Here is an 18,675-nt window from a genome sequence, read left to right on the forward strand (position 1 = left end):
AGATCCCCAGCCCCTGGTCAAAAACATCCACAGAGGCATGTAAGAATGCCAGCCTAATCTTCTCAGAAAGTGCTTCCAGATGATAGTCTATCAGATCTTTGAATGTATAAAGCAGAAATATAGGGATCACCATATAAGTAAAATATTTTTTAACTAGTATACAAAATGGTATAAAAAGATAGAAATGAAAAATGAAATACAACAATAAGTCATAAACAATAAAACGTCCATTCACTGTAATACCTAACAATTGGTCAATTTTTGTAACAACCTGTTAAGGTTTTGGAACAGGAACTGGAACTCAAGTGCAGAAAAGCAGCAGCAAGCACAGAAATGTCCAGAAAACAGGGTATCCGAGAAGGGTAAGGCAAAATCAGTGTCAAACAGGTCAAAGGCCATGGCAGGTGGCAATCAGAGAAGTCAAGGATAAGCAAAAGTCACAAAATTCAACAAACAGGATACACAGGGAATAAACGCCAGGAGTTCAGAAGCAGGATGCAAAACAACCAAGCACTGACTAACAGGCATGCTTTGCTTATAAAGGGGTTGCTGAATCACATGACCTGGTCTCATTTGTTTGTAGGAGTTACCTGAAGTCAATATAAGTGGGGGTAGGACTCTGCGCCATCTTGGTTGCCTCACTCTCTTGCCCCACCCTCCGGCCATGCTTCAGAGCTCCGTCATGGCAACTGGCTCTCCTGCATAGTGGCTGCCATCTTGGATAGACGGAAGGACCACTGCATTGTTCCCGGCTGCGGGTTGAGTTACAGAGGCTAATGACCAGAGAGCAGGGGCCTCGGGTATTGTGATCGCCACAGAATGACTTTGCGAACACAGCAGAACAGGTGAGTACCAGCGTATGTGACAGAGCCCCTTCCGCAGGCGCAACCTCAGGGTGCAAACTGGCATATGTCTACTAGCAGGTTTTCGATGAAATGCCTTTATTTTAGCTGGTGCATGAACATTCTTGGCTGGCTCCTAAGGTTGTTCCTCTGGACCAAAACTTTTCCAATGAATGTAGATCTCTAGATGGCCATGGCATCTTCTGGAATCTAAGATTTCCTGGACCTCATATTCTTCAAAGCCATTATTCATAATTGGAGCAGGTGAAGCAAAGGAAACCTATTAGGTTTCCATGGCTTGAGTAGAAATACATGGAAGACGGGGTGTAATTAATACGTTGGAGGAAGATCCAAATGAACAGCTACTGGATTAATTATCTTGGTTATTTTGAATGGTCCTATATAACGTGGGCTTAATATTTTGGATGGACAGGACAAATGTAAATTGTGAGTTGACAAGGGAAGCTCATGAGATCTTAGTTTGTCTGCATGTCTCTTATGGCGTTGTTGAGCCGTGATTAAGGCTTGTTGAAACAATTGTCTCTGTTGTTTTAAGGTGTTCATTCGTTGGGCAACATCAGGAACAATTGTCAGATAAGGAAGATCTGGCAAGGCAAGAGGATGGTAACCATAGTTAGTATAAAAAGGTGTATACTTTGTAGAATGGTGAACATGGTTATTGTATGAAAACTCAGCAGTTGACAGGAGCAATAACCAATCATCCTGTAGGTATGAAGTGTAACAGTGAATATATTGTTCCAAGGTCTGATTAGTTCGTTCAGTTTGGCCATTGGACTTTAGATTATAGGCCAAAGAATAGTCTGTTGTATCCGTAGATGTTTACAAAAATGAGACCAGAAACGTGATGTAAATTGTGTACCCCGGTCAGTGATGATAGAACAGGGTATGCCATGAAGGCAGTATACCTCTTATAAAAAAAGGATTGCGGTTCTGGCTGCAGTAGGTAGACCAGTTGTGGGAATGAAATGAGCCATTTTTGTGAACCTGTCCACAACCACTAGGATGGTATTGCATTTATGGGAAGTTGGTAAATCCACAATGAAGTCCATGGCAATATCCATCCATGGACCAGAGGCTAACGAGACAGGATGTAAGAGCCCAGTGGGTTTTGTGTTAAGAGTTTTTGTAGGAGCACATACATCACAAGAAAGGACATAGTCTTTGGTATCTTGTTTAATACTAGGCCACCAGAAGTAAAGAGTAATACCATATAAAGTTCTAGTGATACCTCCATGGCCTGCAGTTAGAGAGTCATGGAACAGATTTAGAATGTCTGGTTGAAGAGGTGGGGTACAAATATTTGGAACCATGGTACCATAAGCCTTGTTTCAAAGTAAGTGGTGGATCTATCGTAGGTGGATCAATTTTCAGATTTCGGATTCTATCTAGAAGAGTTACTTGAGCAGCAGGGAAATGCTGAAGTGATAGAATGTTGTCTAGGGTAGTTGAATCTGGTTCTATGTTGTCATTCATTCAAGATAGATCATCTGCTTTTTGGTTCTTTGAGCCTGGTTGATAAGTGATCTGTAGAAGAAATCAAGAGAAATAGAGGACTCATCTGGCTTGTCGTGGCTTAAGGTGTTTAGCTGAACATAGATAGTCTAGATTGCAGTGATCAGTGTAGACCGTGATAGGATTCTCTCTCTCCCACATCATAGTTCTTTTCAGGATGAAGGCGTTAATATTTTTTTTCCTCATTGTGATAGAGCACCTCCTACTACTATGTTGGAGGCATCCACTTCAAGAAAGAAAGCTTTGGAGGTATTTGGTTGTACCAATATAGGAGCTTGAGTAAAGAGTTTCTTTAGAGTGTCGAAGGCTTCCTGAGCTTGGGGTGTCTAGGTGACTTGTTTTTGGTGAGGATAGTAATAGGGGCACATATTTGGGAGAATCCACATATGAAGCGTTGATAAAAATTTGTGAACCCCATAAAGCTCTGTACATTTTTTTATCATTGGTACTGGGCCAATCTAGGATGGTCTTGACTTTACAGGAGTCCATTTGGATACAGCCAGGGATGATGACATACCCCTAGAATTCTACCCTATTTGTGTCAAAGACACATTTTTCTAATTTGACATATAACCCATGGTCTCGAAGATGTTGGAGAACCCTCTTTACATGTTCAGCGTGTTGAATTGGAGAACTGGAAAATACCAAGATGTCGTCTAGGTAGATGACAAGAAAGGAATACAAAATATCCCTGAAGATGTCATTAAGGAAGTGTTGGAAGGTGGCAGGGGCAGTACAGAGATCAAATGGCATAACCAGATACTCAAAATGCCTATAACGAGTTCTGAAGGCCGTTTCCACTCGTCCCCTTCACACAAATGCACCAGAGTGTATGCCCCACATAGATCTATTTCCGTTAATATAAAAGCTTTCGGAAGCCAATCCAGTAACTTTGGTATCAGTGGTAAGGGGTACCAGTTCTTGATGTTTATATTATTCAGGGCACGGAAATCAACACAAGTAGGAAGACCTTCATCTTTTTGCCAACAAAAAAGATCCCAGCCCTGGCAGGTGAGGTTGAGGGTCTAATGAATTCTTTGGTCAAGTTTTCTTTAAGATGTTTTAGTTCAGCTTCAGCAAGTGGAAAATATGTCCATATGGAATGGGAGCCCCAGGGAGTAGATCAATGGGGCAATCATATGGACATCTAGGTGTTAGGATGTCTGCATTCTTCTTATCGAACACATCGGAATATATATATTTCTCAGGAAGAACGGTAGAGACTGGAGACATGAGGGACACCATGATGGTAGAACCAGACAACAGATAAGTTGTATTGCAATGGTTCGAGGAAAATCTGAGAGTGCCTTTTTCACAATCAATGAATGGATTATGGCTACAAAGCCAAGGTACTCCAAGAATGAGGGTAAACATGGGAGAGGGTACAAGATCCAAACAGAGTATTTCAACATGACGTTCTCCAATGAATAAACAATTAGGACCAGTTTTGATAGGAGTTCCGTCTACAACATATTACAATGACGAATTTGATTTGTCCCTAATTGGTATTTTCAAGGTTTTGCAGTAGTTAGATCCATAAAGCAGCCACTAGCACCAGAGTCGATAATAGCTGTAACGGCATGTTCTTTATTTTCCCATTGTATGGAAAGAGAAACCGATAGGTAAGTAGATATAGCGGGGGCTGCTGTATTCCAGGAGAAATGTACAATAGTTCCCTTAATCGGTGAAGAGTTTGGGCAAACAGGCAAGTTCTAAGCTGATGATCCAGTTTTCCACAATAAAGACAGAAGGTGGTAGAGCTTGTGTACGTTCCATTCTCCGTTCACGGAAACATCTAACCAATTGAGTTACTAATAGGATTAATTCCTCCAGAGAGCCTAAATGGAACTGTTCCACAAGGCCTGTCTCATTGAAACCAGTGTCAGGAGCTAATTCACGAAAGTCTGTTATATAGTCCTCGACAGGACACCTCTTTTGGCGTAAGGAATGTAAGGTGACTCTGGCGGCAGACAGTCTCAAGGGGTCTTATAAAAAGTATGCATAGCAGTTGCAAAGGATTCTCAAGTATCTAGATGTGGACTATTGTTATGTAACAACTGATGAGCCCAGGTTTGAGGTCGACCAGAGAGTAGGGTAATAGTACACCAAGCCTTTAAATAATCATTGGGAAAGGTACCTGGTTTGAGAGAAAAAAGCAATTCACAAGCAGTTATGAAGGTTTGGAATTCAGACTTCTTTCCGGTATATTTTTCAGTCATAGAAATTGCAGGCTCAGGAATGGTAGGTAACAGTGGAGGCTGTGCCGGAGACGGTGGTATAGGTGTAGTTGGAGCAGCATTGGCTATTAATTCTTCAAGCTGGAGAAGGGTGGCGTGACTGGTCTGCAACTCTTGTACTGTTTGGGTCAATACTGCCACCTGTTAGATCAAGGCGGTTATGGCTTCAGCTGCTCCTGCAAGTTCCATTTTGCAGGCTTTGTTGTTATGTAACAACCTGTAGAGGTTTTGGAACAGGAACTGGAACTCAAGTGCAGAAAAGCAACAACAAGCACAGAAATGTCCAGAAAACAGGGTATCCAAGAAGGGTAAGGCAAAATCAGCAAATAGGCCAAAGGTCAGGGCAGGCAGCAATCAGAGAAGTCAAGGATAAGCAAAAGTCACAAAATTCAACAAACAGGATATGCAGGGAATAAACGCCAGGAGTTCAGAAACAGGATGCAAAGCAACTAAGCACTAACTGACAGACGTGCTCTTCTTATAAAGGGGTTGCTGAATCACAGTACCTGGTTGGTAGGAGTCACCTGAAGTCAATATAAGTGGGGGTAGGACTCTGCGCCATCTTGGTTGCCTCACTCTCCTTACCCCACCCTCAGGCAATGCTCCCGAGCTCTGCCACGGCGACCGGCTCTCCCGCATGGCGTCCGCCATCTTGGATAGACGAAAAGGACTGCTGCGGTGTCCCCGGCTGTGGGTTGAGTTACAGATGCTAATGACTGGGGAGCAGGGGCCTCCGGTATTGTGATCGCCACAGAATGATTTTGCGAACGCCGCAGAACAGGTGAGTACCAGCGAATGTGACAATTTTTCATTTAACAAACATGAACCAGTAAAACAACAATACTGAAAATAAAGAGTAGTCAAAGTGTTTTGTCCTATCAGTTGCTATAGAAAAAAAAAGTTGTACCACATATGAGAGATATATCACATACTGTAAGAGATCACTTCATATAAACTAAACACTCAAAGTGGTTGATGTAGTTACTTATTCCAAAATAGTCTATAAATACATTACAGAAGGCTACAATTGACTATACGCACAGAAGACCTCCCAATAACTTCATTGCAAGCAGTAGGAAATGTGTTAGAAAAATAAAGTTCCCAAATTTCTGCCATCTGATCATATGTCTGATTACATTGATGTTTTATATATAAACCCACAAAGCAGTGTTTGGTGCATTTTATTATTTCCATTTCTTAAGTATGTTTTGCTTGGTTACATATACAGGTGGCCCTCGTTTTACAATGGTTCAATTTACACCGTTTCAGAATAACAACCTTTTTTTCCAGTCATGTGACTCCTATTGAAAAGCATTGAGAAGCAGTACATTTATTAAAATAGCCAGTAGGTGGAGCTGTCCGCTTGTGTTGCAGCAAAGCCAAGCAAGCTGAAATTAATCAATTTAACCAGACCTGAGCTATCGAGCAGATTTCAAAGGAACAAGATCTTCCTGTCTATAAATCAGTCCAGATTGGAATGCATATAAAGAACTGTTTGCAGAAAAATGCAAGTGAAGTCTGTGTTGTGTAATTATTTTATTAGGTTTATAATGCTGTTTAGCAAATGTTTTTGTTCATTTAACTTAGTTTAATTATATATTCTGTGTTGTGTGATTATTTTATTAGGTTTATAATGCTGTTTAGCATTTAAAGTCTTCATTTTAAAGCTTTAAAAATAATGTATTAGGTGTTACTTATGACAATTTTGAGAGGGGCCTGGAACCTATCTCCCTCACTTCCCATTGACTTACATTATAAACTGGGTTTCAATTTACAACGTTTTTGATTTACAACCATTCCTTCTGGAACCTAACCCCGGCGTAAATGGAGGGCTATCTGTAATATTAAAAAGTTTTCTCTAGTATATGAAGGATATGAATGGTTTTAACAATGATCTTCTGCATCCTTTGCCTAGGAGGACCAGTGATGCCTCATTTGAAATGAGAAAACGTGTTAGGGGTTCTTATAGACAACAAACTAAAGAGTAGTGCTCTATGCCAGGTAGCAGGTTTTAAGGCAAACAAGATAATGAAATTCATAAAAAGAGACGTGGATGAAAGACAGCATAATGCTGCCCCTGTAAAAATTCTTGGTAAGACCCTTCCTTGAGTATTGAGTACTGTTATGCGGAACAATTATTAAAAAAAGGAAGATTGCAGAACTGGAAAGAGTTAAAAGACTGGATCAAATATAATAAGGAGATGTTAGCCAAATTGGATATGTTTATCTAGAAAAGAGGTGCATGAGAGCCGATATGGTTATATTATACAAATACTGTATATTCATGGCAGATATAGTTGTCTATATAGGGAGTTGTCAAGAGTGCTGTTTATTCCAAGAAAGTTAGGGACACGAGTTCACACTTTTATAACTATTTTTAAACACCATCACCTAGATTACGAGTTTTGTGCACTATAGGGAAATTAAAGAACTCAACCAAAGTGGCGTTATTTAATCCCCTATAGAGCAGCCATTACAAGTTTTAAAAAACCCGGCTTGTGCGGGCGATATGGTGCTTTTAAGCTCCATACCGCACCAAAAACAAGTGCTGTTTTGACTTCAATGGGGAGAGTAGGTCAGAAAAAAGTCTAACACCTGCGATCATGAAAAGAAAAGCTCCATAACACAACCCCATTGATGTCTATGGGGGGAAAAACTACTGTTTAAATTTAACACCCTAACATAAACCCCACGTCTAAACACCCCTAATCTGCTGCCCCCGACATCGCCTGTCTACAGTTATTAACCCCTAATCTGCCGCTCCTGATATCGCTGCCACTGTACTAATGTTATTAACCCCTATTACGCCGCACCCCAACATCACAGCAACTATATTAAAGTTATTAACCCCTATTTTGCCACAACTAAATAAAGTTATTAACCCCTAAACCTCTGGCCTCCCACATCACTACCACTAAATAAACCTATTAACCCCTAAACCGCCAGCCCCCACATTGCAACAACCTAAATTAAACTATTAAGCCCTACACCAATCCCTAATCCTAACCCTAACCCTACCCCTAAACCTAACCCTAACACCCCCTAACCTTAACATAATTAAAATAGATCTAAATTAAATTATTAACTAAATAATACCTATTTAAAACTAAATACATACTTACCTGTAAAATAAAACCTAAACTAGCTACAATATAACTAATAGTTACATTGTAGCTAGCTTAGGTTTTATTTTTATTTCACAGGTAAGTTTGTATTTATTTTAACTAGGTAGACTAGTTAGTAAATAGTTATTAACTATTTAATAACTACCTAGTTAAAATAAATACAACATTACATGTAAAATAAAACCTAAGCTACCTTACACTAAAACCTGAAATTACAAGAAATAAAAAAACCTACCATTACAAAAAATAAAAATACCTATCATTACAACCCCCCCCCTCAAATTATCCAAAAACATAAAAATTATTTCTGTTCTAATACCCTTTAAAAAAAATAAAAAATAAAGCCTAATCTAGAATAAACTACCAAGTGCCCTTAAAAGGGTCTTTTGGGGGGCCTTAAAAGGGCCTTTTGTAGGACAATGCCCTAAGTTAAACAGCTCTTTTGCAACAAAAAAACAAAAACCCACTAACAGTATACAAACCCCCACCCCCAAACTACCAAGGGCCCTTAAAAGGGCCTTTTGGGGGGCCTTAAAGGGGCCTTTTGTAGGGCATTGCCCTAAATTAAACAGCTCTTTTGCTCCAAAAAAAAACACCCCCTAAAAAAAAGATTCCGCAGCGCTATAAACAAAGGGGGAGTACAACAAAACAATTATAGGGTAGAGGGCCCTGCCAAGAGTTGCACTGTTGTAGTCAGCTCTTAAGAAGGTGATCTACAAACAGCTGGACTTTTAGGCTTACATGCTAAGAGGGTTCAGGGGATTGCATTGGAGGAGAGGAACTGGTATTAGGAAAGGTTAGCGTAGGTTGTATGCGTCCCTGAACAGTAGAGTCTTTAAGGAGCACTTGAAGCTTTTAAAACTAGAAGAGAGTCTTGTGGAGCGAGGCAGAGAGTTCCACAAGATGGGAGCCAGTCTGGAGAAGTCATGTAAACGGGAGTGTGATGAGGTGACAAGAGAGGAGGAGAGTAGGAGGTCATGAGCAGAGCGAAGGGGACGGGAGGGAGAGTATCTGGAGACAAGGTCTGAGATGTAGGGGGGAGCAGTGCAGTTGAGGGCTTTGTATGTAAGAGTGAGAGTTTTGTGTTTGATCCTAGAGGCAAGAGGAAGCCAGTGAAGGGAATGGCAGAGAGGCGCAGCAGATGAAGAGCGACGTGTAAGGAAGATGAGTCTGGCAGAGGAATTCATTATGGATTGTAAAGGAGCTAGGCGGCAGGTGGGGAGACCAGAGAGGACAGAGTTGCAGTAATCAAGGCGGGAAAGAATGAGAGAGTGGATTAAAATCTTAGTTGTGTCTTGTGTAAGGAAGTGTCTAATTTTAGAGATGTTTTTAAGGTGGTAGCGGCAGGCTGTAGCCAAGGACTGAATGTGAGGAGTGAAGGAAAGATCTGAGTCAAATGTGACCCCGAGACATCGGGCATGCGGGGTAGGTTGAATGATGGAGTTGTCGACAGTTATAGAGATATTGGGGGTGGAGATTTTGGAAGAAGGGGGGAAAATGAGGAGTTCAGTTTTGGAGAGATTTAGCTTGAGGTAGTGAGAGGACATCCAGGAAGAGATGTGAGAAAGACAGTTAGTGATACGGGTTAGCAAGGAAGGAGATAGTTCTGGTGCAGAGAAGTAGATTTGGGTGTCATCGGCATACAAATGATATTGGAAACCGTGGGACTTAATAAGGGAACCTAGTGATGACGTATAGATTGAGAAGAGAAGGGGGCCGAGGACAGAGCCTTGCGGTACTCCGACAGAAAGTGATGACGGGGCAGAGGAGGCCCCAGAGAAGGCTACACTGAAGGTACGGTTTGACAGGTAGGAGGAGAGCCACGAAAGGGCTGTGTCACAGATACCGAAGGATTGGAGGGTTTGGAGCAAAAGAGGGTGGTCGACAGTGTCAAAGGCTGCGGACAGATCAAGGAGGATAAGCAGAGAGAAGTGGCCTTTTGATTTAGCTGTAAGTAGGTCATTGGTGACTTTAACAATAGCTGTCTCTGTGGAGTGATAGGGACGAAATCCAGATTGCAGCGGGTCAAGAAGGGAGTTTAACGTAAGGAAATGGGATAGGCGTGCATATACTAGTTTTTCGAGAAGCTTTGAAGCTTTGAAGCAAGAGGGAGGAGGGAAATTGGGCGGTAGTTGGATGGGGAGGTAGGATCAAGGGAAGGTTTTTTGAGGATAGGTGTGACCAGTGCATGTTTCATTGATGAGGGAAATGTATCAAAAATAATAACAAACAATTTATCAAAAATAATAAAAATTATTCTTATTCTAATACCCAGTACAGTTTTTGAAGTCCCACTTAAACGATCTTCATTCCAGTCGGAAAAGTCCTCATCCAGGCAGTGAGAAGTCTTCATCCAGGCGGCCTCTTCATTCTTCATCCCGGCGGCGACGTCCTCATCCAAGCGGCGAGAAGTCTTCATCCAGGCGGCCTCTTTAATCTTCATCCAGGCGGCATCTTCTATCTGGATCCCGGCGGGGCGGAACGGGTCCATCCTGAAGACATCCAGCACAGAGCATCTTCTTCATACTGTTGCCGCTGTACACTGAATCTTCAATGCAAGGTACGCGATTCAAGATGGTGTCCCTTGCATTCCTATTGGCTGAAATATTTGAATCAGCCAATAGGAATTAGAGCTGCTAAAATCCTATTGGCTGTTCAAATCAGCCAATAGTATTTAAGCAGCTCTAATTCTTTTGGATGATGATTTTAGAGTGTAACGCTCGCTTTTTAGCCTCCCAGAAAAACTCGTAATACCAGCTCTATAGGAATCGCATTAAAAAACGGTACGGACGCTGCGTTACAGGCTAAAAGGCTTGTGGTACACCTATACCGACAAGACTTGTAATGGCTGAGTTAGGGAAAATGATGCGTTATGGCCCATAACACTGCTATTTGAGTCATAACGCTCAACTCGTAATCTAGCTGAATCTGTTTTATGTTTACTTTGATTTAACTTATTTTTTTTTACTAAAGGAGCCCTGTTTAATAGTCATTTAAGGCTAGACTAAAAGAAATTTAAAGGGATATGAAACCCAAAAAAATTATTTTGGGATTAAGACAGAGCATACGGTTTTAAAAAAGTTTCTAATTTAGTTATATTACAAAATTTGCTTCATTCCCAGTATATTCTGTGTTAACGAGATACCTAGGTAGGCATCTGGAGCACTACAAGGCAGGAAAGACTGCTGTCCTCTAGTGCTCTTGCAAATGGATTAAATTCTTGCAAAATTGCTGCCATATAGTGCTCCAGAAATGGGCTGGCTCCTAAGCATACATCCCTGCTTTCAACTAAAGATACCAAGCGAACAAAGAAAAATTGATAATAGTAGTAAATTAGAAAGTTGTTTAAAATTGCATGCTCTAGGGGCGGAGCTAGCAGCGGCGGAGTAAGGACATGATTGAGGAGAGCTCTGCTCAGAAAACCTATTTTATTCTAAAAACTGCATTTAAAACCCACAACTTCCAACTCCTTTTAAACAATCATACAGGGGAGAATATTGAGACGACCTATTTAGGTCCCTGCAACAATCGGAAGACTTATATCCTATGATATGAATAGAAGGAGCCCTCCTGGATTGCCTGCAGCCGCTGGAGGGTCTGGGCTCTGCTCCTACAGCTGTATAAAGGACACAGCATACAACCCAAAGGAATCTTAAATTAAACCTCGGCAGGACTCATCCAGCGGCTGTTAGGAGATAGAGAGCCGATACTCAACCTACAGCAAGGAAAGTTACAATGCACATGAGAACTCATTCTCGTTAACGCCCAACATCACAGGTTAGTGCACGAGGGTAATAAAATAAGAGAGGCTTGGGCACATAAATGCTGCAGCAAAATTATAAATAAATAAATAATAACAGCCAAGAGGCCTGCTCACTACAACAGCAAAATTAGTAAATAGTGATCACAGAGAATAGTTCCTAGGCGGGAAAAGACGCCATCTTGGGCCTAAGGCAATTTGATCTACAGTATATACAAAAGCAACAGTACCGGAGCATTCTGTCAACTTAATTTTGCTAGTACAGCCCTGCACAACCTACCTAAAATACTGGACATAGTCTTGTAGAGATGAAAGGGGCAAATCCCTACTAACTACATGAATAGTTTCCAAGCTAACAAGTCACGCATGTAACAGATAGTACATAGGGCTCCACAGTTCCTTTATAGATCCTTACATTTATTATCTAATCACTTCTCTTCTTGATTATACAGCTGTGAGTTAGGAGTTTATAGAGAAGAGTTAACTGAAGGGTAATCTAGTCTTGAGACAAAGGAACTGTTCAATATACACAGCGGAGTTGAAGACCCTAATATTGCATACAACCACCCCCAGGATTGTTAAGAATGAGAGACTAAGGTGATTTTAAGGATGAGAAATGGCAGGCTCTAACATCCCTTGAACCTTCCTATTACCATTGCATAAAACAAAAAAAGATGTTACTTTGCATCTAAGCACCTATATTTTTCTACCCTAGATCCTGAGAGTCATCAACAGTCAGCTACAGTTCTGTCCACATATAATCACCCAATTTATAAGAAACCACTCAAGCAGGTAAGATAAAAAACAAAACTCAAACAGTTAAAGAATGCCTCAATAAATCGCAATTAAAACAAAAGCAACAGGAAAAAAGTTCCTCCTCCTCTAACGACAACTTGTCTACAAGTACTGCAAGGCTCCTACATTTAACGGTACAGACTCCCAAAATAAGGAACTTTTGTCCCAAATAAAATCATTATTCCATGAAGAATTAAAAACTGCACTATCTAACTTGAGACAAGACATTAGAGATATAGGTAGCCGCAAGGCTGAACTCAAAGAAAAAATTGATAATATTGTGGAAGAAATACCACAGTTACAAATACATTGCAAAACTTGAAGAACAAGTAGAAGACTTAGAAAATACATCACGCAGATCTAACCTTCGTATAAGAAACCTCCTAGAATCTTATAAGAATCTCCAAGATACTATATCAAGAATCTTTCAACAACTGATTCCGGAGACAGAACCCAACATGCTACTTATGGATAGGGTGCATAGGGCCCTAACAAAACCTCAGAAGACCTCAACAAGAGACATTATTGTCAAACTCTATTACTTTCATGTGAAAGAGCTCATCTTAAAAGCGGCCAGTTCAAAGCAAAGCATCGAATTTGAAGGACACACTATCCAAATATTCACAGACATTGCTCCTATCACTCTGCGAAAAAATAGAGATCTTAAACCAAATACAATGGCTCTCAACAATGATCAGATAAAGTACAGATGGAACTTTCCATTTAAGCTGGTATTCACACATCAGAACATCAACTATACCTGCTCAACCTTGTCGACTGGGAATACCATTCTAGAACGTTTACAGATTCATGTCGACTCACCCATCTCTCCATCAATTCCAAATCCTCAAAAGAAAACCTTACAGTGAAAGTGGACCCCTGTAGGAAAAACAAGAAAATCCAAAAAAGCAAAGCCTAGTCCAAGCACTTGGACACTGATTCACCCAACGAGGAAGAAATACCTCCAATTTGAGTAATGGTATCAGTAAGATGTAAATCTTGCCTTTTATTATACCTAGTAAAGAGAGTCTCTCTTTTGATATGACTAGGCAAATATATAGTAAATTGGTTCTTGGGACTCTTATTTATGACCAAATAATTTGTTCATTGTTAAAGTTACTTATGTAAATTAGTCTATTTAAATGTTATTCTGAATGTGATTGATATCTCATTTATCTTAAAGTCTAACTCCCCTATTATCACTTCCTAAGCTTTGAATCCCCATAATCCCCTCCCTTCTCTTCCCTCCCCATATCCCAATTCCTACCAATAGTCAAGGGTATATGTATGTATATATATATATATATATATATATATATATATATATATATATATATATATATATATAAACCCTAAAATTGTGGTACCTGCCATCCCACATTTACCTTACATTTTTCCAAGTTAGGAGTTCTTACACTTCTAAGAAAGTTTATTTGTTTTTTATTGTTTTTATGAATCTAATCTAGTTCTTTTGTATTTCAAGCCTGCCAAAATTGGCATTTTACAAAAGCTTAATACATGTTATTACTGTTTGAATTTAATGTTACCAAAGCTTAATTTATATTGCAAGATAAACTGAATACCGCATGTAATTGTTACAATGTACGTCTTTCTTATTCTATAGGTCCCGGGCTCTCCACCACAGAGATGTTCCCTAAGTTCTTCTGGCTTCCCTGCAGCACAACACTCCAAGGGTTTTTATATGATAGCTCCACTCCCTTGTTCACATAATGTCTATTAAGGTACTCGCACACAACATTAGAGGGCTTAATTCTGATCTCAAAAGGAAAAAAGCAATCTCAGTATATAAAACTCTAAAAGTTCACATACAGTAGTTATGCTACAAGAAACTAATTTTACTAAGGCATATACTCCAAAATATTGGGACAAGTTATATCCCACCCAATACCATGCAGATAGCATTAAAAAAATGTGGCATTTCAGTTCTCCTTCGCTAATCATTTAATTTCAAAGAGGAAGAAATAATTAGGGATAGAGAAGGAAGATATCTTCTGATAAGAGGTCTGATCCAGAACACACCAATTTTATTAGTTAACATTTATGCACATAATGATCAGCAAGCACATTTCTTAACAAAATTAAGCAAACAATTGACTCTCTGGAAAAGGTATAAGACAATCATAGGGGGAGACTTTAATCTGACAATGGACCATAAACTAGACAGCACAACATATGGGACGACACACACAACCCCCCCTAGACAACCCCAAAGCATTTTAAAAGATTTTTCTCTAGACCATAACTTGATTGACTGTTGGAGATCATTAAATGGTAATGCAAGAGACTACACATACTTCTCACTAATGCATAACTTACACTCAAGGATAGACTATATATTCATGAGCCAAATTATAACACCACTTCTAACTAAAGCTACTATTTTGAACGGCCCTTGGTCCAACCACTCTATTGTGGAGGTTACTCTCACTGGGGTTTTAAACCCAAACAGGACTAAATCTTGGTCATTAAACACTAGCTTATTAAAGGATAAAATTATACTACAAAAGCTTCACCAACAAGTTACAGAGTTCATATCCATCAATGTTGTTATTTTTCACAGCTCATGTATGATTATGTTTTGAAACTGTAGTATATGACCGGGAGTCTCTCACACGCTGAAGTGCCTTAAGTATGACTGGTCAGTTCGCTGGCAACATGGGATATGTGTGTGAGATACCTGGAATTTGATTGGTTAGAAAGATGTTTAAGTAGAGCAAGGTATCCTTTGTACCTTGCTCTTTGGTTACGACCAACTTCCCTTTGTTTTAAGTAGACCTTTCGTAGGTGCTACCTCCTGATTGGTCAAGTCAAGCCCAGGTGGGGATACGTCATCAGAGAGGAGCTCCGCAGTGATCCAGCTGTCCTGCCTGATTACCTGAGTCAGTCGAGTGGCTTTGAAGCCTTTTTTAGTTTAGTTAGGTTTGTTAGGTTTGTTAGTTATTGCTCTGGATGTGCAACGTCTCTTGTGAGTACCCATCTGCACATCCCATTCTTTATATCGTACCCATTATGTTATCACACTATTTGGCACCTCTTCTCCTTGTCTTATAGGACAATGTATACGACTCCATCAATGTTAGCAGTAGCTCCAACCCAATTCATGTATGGGAAGCACTAAAGGCCTTTATAAAGGGTTTTTTGATAGCAGAATTTTGGCAAGTTAAACAAACAAAATAAAGCCAAATAGACACAACTACAATCTGAAGCAAATCTAATAAGATCCCAATTGGTTCATAACCCTAATAATAAAATCATAAAAAAGATGAAAGTTATAAATGACGAAATTGACCAATTGCTAAAAAAAAAAAATGTGACCAGATCCATCCAAATAGTAGACACACAATACTATATATACGGGAATAAGCCTGACAAAATGCTAGCAAACTAACTTAAAGAAATCACTAGAAAAATTACGGTCCACAACTGCAAAAATTAGATAACAAGGTTACTAATGACCCACTTTGCTGATATAAGATGATTTTTACAATGGCTTATATAATTTACCCTCCCACAAAATTTTTTTAGGACTTAGCACGCTACTATCAATAAAGAAGGAAGAACTAGAAACTTTAAATGCCCCTATCTCCCAGGAAGAAATAGAAACAGTTATTAAAAATATGAAAAGTTCCAAGGCGCATGGTTATTTGGGTATCTTTTATAAAACCCTGCAAGACGTCATAATCCCACAGCTGATACAGGTTTTTAACTCCATTTTGCAAGGTAAAGAAATCCCTAAGGAAATGTTAATGGCGAGAATCACGGTTATACCAAAATCTGGAAAAAATAGACAACACTGCCAAAACTACAGGTCCATATACCTGATTAATCAGGATATCAAAATTCTAACTAAAATTCTAGCAAACAGACTTAACCCCATCCTCAAAAACCTAATTCATCCTGACCAAGTGGAGTTCATGCTAAATAGGGAAGCTCCCCGACAACACTCGTAAAATTATTGACTTAATCAATATAGCTACTGTTAAGGAGACGCCTTCTCTGTTTCTATCTTTGGATGCAGAGAAGACGTTCGACAGGATTAATTGCGATTACATGTTCGCAGTTCTCAGCAAAATTGGCATATCTGGGGCTTTTCGTGACGCCCTGACTGTTTTATACTCCTCCCCTTCAGCCTTTGTTAAACTTTCGGGATATCAATCAAAACCCATACACATAAATAATGATATGCGTCAAGGGTGCCCTTTGTCACCCTTATTATTTGCACTTTGCATTGAGCCGCTGTCTGTTAAAATTAGATATAATCCAGACATATCTGGACTTAGAGTAGAAAAAAAGGAATACAAAGTATCATTATTTGCGGACGATATTATATTGTCATTAACTAAGCCACTGTTATCCCTCCCTCCTTTATATTCGATAATCCATCATTACAGAAGCATATCTGGGCATAAAATAAACAAGGACAAATGCGAGGCCTTAAGTATCAAACAACTCCACCACGCAAAAAAACTTAACATATACACCCTATACCAAACTAATTATATCCCTATGTTTACACATATTAGAAACTTAATCACAAAATGGTTGAAACATAAAATTTATTTCTATGGGAGACTAGTGTCAACTAAAATGACATTGCTACCGAAACTGCTATATTTATTCCGATCCCTACCGATCTCAGTACCGCTTTCTGAACTTAATACTTTACAGAATGATATTCTTTGATTCATTTGGCAGGGGAAAAAAGCCAGGATTAGCAAAAAAATTATGTGCTCTCACAAAAGGGATGTTGGTGTGGGGCTACCAAATTTGGTACCATACTATCATTCTGCACGCATGGCGCAAACCCTACAGTGGTTTAAAAAAGATCATAACAGTCTATGGGTGCAAATTGAATCTGAGCTTATGGAATCAGACAATATTTCCAGATTGTTATGGACGCAAAAAAACTATAGACAACATTTAAAATACATTTATGTAGCCTGATCTGTATGAAAAAAAGAACAAGAGTGCAACCTCTGACTCAAGTGTAATTTTATTAAATTCACCATAAGCGCAAATACATAATGCACTTACGAAAGTTAAAACGATGGTCAGCCTGTCCGTTGTGTTCCTGCAAGTGATTGACAGGCTGACCATCGTTTTAACTTTCGTAAGTGCATTATGTATTTGCGCTTATGGTGAATTTAATAAAATTACACTTGAGTCGGATGTTGCGCTCTTGTTCTTTTTTTTCATACAGATCGTTCAGCCTTTCTCTGAAGCAGGGGAAACATTGGATAGAAGAGCAGCACCTGACAAGAGTATTCTAGCGAGACGGATATCAGCAGTTTCTGCAATCCTAAATCCTAACACAAACTGCATACAGGAGATTGAAAGCAAAATACCAGTGAACTGCTCTAAAAAGAGATCCTGATTCAGTGACTGACTTTGTCTAACTTTACAGGTCGTATAAGTATAACAACGTAAAAATATATGAGCTGGATTTTTTATCATCAATTGGACATTTTTTTTGATAGATGTTTTTATGACAGATATTTTTTTTAATAGATGATACAAACAGATGTTACTATTTAGGGAGCCTAATATTTCATATTGAATAGTATAGATTAAATTGTGTTCCCTCTCTTATGAAATGTATTCATATTCTCAAACATATTGGTTTATCATAATTTAACGTACTAATTTATCAATTTGTTTGTTTATATTTAAGCGGTTTCTTATCTTATTTACATTAGCACCTATATATATTTTTTGTTATACAATTAGGTAGCAATCTCCCACACTATATTCTTGTAGAACAAACTAATTGCAAAATGTCCTTTAATTCACGACAGATCTAGGACTACACCTCTGATAGTACCACATTCCTCAATTAACTTATTAATGAAACAGAAAGGGGCTAACAAAGGTCTCTATAGAATAGCTTATGTACTGATAGAGGATACATTTTTGTCATATGAGCAGTATCATCCTCTTGACCCTAATGACAGAAACATATGGTTTCATTATTTGCAATTGAAATCTAGGGTACAAGAGGTTATAGGCACTATTAAGATCCCCATAAACACTACCTACAAATCTCTTTGTCTTTCCAAAGACTACATACGAGGTGTGATATCAATTCTATACCCAATTTTTAACAGCATCTCCACAGAGAGCAAGTCTCAAATTATACTAAAATAGGAACAGGATCTAGGTAAAACATGGCCCCTCAAGACATGGAAAACTAATTTAACTAATGGTTTTTCCTTCTCACACAATGCCGCTCTTAAAGAAAACTTCCTGAAAGTTGCTTTTAAATGGTACCTTCATCCAAACAGGTTTGGAAATCAAGTAAGCCTTTCCCCACAATTGTGTTACATAGGTTGCCGAGAGAGGGGATCATATTTATGTATGTGCTC

This window comes from Bombina bombina, chromosome 5 (genome assembly GCF_027579735.1).
Source record: "Bombina bombina isolate aBomBom1 chromosome 5, aBomBom1.pri, whole genome shotgun sequence".
In the NCBI taxonomy this organism is placed as follows: Eukaryota; Metazoa; Chordata; class Amphibia; order Anura; family Bombinatoridae; genus Bombina; species Bombina bombina.